Source organism: Arachis ipaensis, chromosome B1 (assembly GCF_059453495.1).
Source record: "Arachis ipaensis isolate K30076 ecotype BB chromosome B1, ASM5945349v1, whole genome shotgun sequence".
Lineage (NCBI taxonomy): Eukaryota > Viridiplantae > Streptophyta > Magnoliopsida > Fabales > Fabaceae > Arachis > Arachis ipaensis.
Window position 1 is genome coordinate 21,311,475 of NC_142436.1, and position 607 is coordinate 21,312,081.

General features: G+C 41.5%; 1 non-coding gene across 1 annotated transcript; it reads right to left on the bottom strand.

Annotated features, from left to right (window-relative positions):
* Positions 1-231: 231 nt before the first annotated feature.
* Positions 232-339, bottom strand: LOC148575920 (small nucleolar RNA R71). The gene has a single exon (XR_015903144.1). It is a non-coding gene; the product is annotated as a small nucleolar RNA R71 (small nucleolar RNA).
* Positions 340-607: the final 268 nt, after the last annotated feature.

Genomic DNA, 607 nt, shown 5'->3' on the forward strand with positions numbered 1-607 from the left:
GGACTTCCATCTGAAGATCCTTTTCAGTTCTTAACTGAATTCTTGCAGATCTGTGATACTGTTAAGACTAATGAAGTAGATCCTGAAGTCTACAGGCTCATGCTTTTCCCTTTTGCTGTAAGAGACAGAGCTAGAGTGTGGTTGGACTCTCAACCCAAAGATAGCCTGAACTCTTGGGATAAGCTGGTCACGGCTTTCTTAGCCAAGTTCTTTCCTCCTCAAAAGCTGAGCAAGCTTAGAGTGGATGTTCAAACCTTCAGACAGAAAGAAGGTGAATCCCTCTATGAAGCTTGGGAGAGATACAAGCAACTGACCAAAAAGTGTCCTTCTGACATGCTTTCAGAATGGACCATCCTGGATATATTCTATGATGTTCTATCTGAATTAGCTAAGATGTCATTGGATACTTCTGCAGGTGGATCCATTCACCTAAAGAAAACGCCTGCAGAAGCTCAAGAACTCATTGACATGGTTGCTAACAACCAGTTTATGGACACTTCTGAGAGGAATCCTGTGAGTAATGGGACGCCTCAAAAGAAGGGAGTTCTTGAAATTGATACTCTGAATGCCATATTGGCTTAGAATAAAATATTGACTCAACAAATCA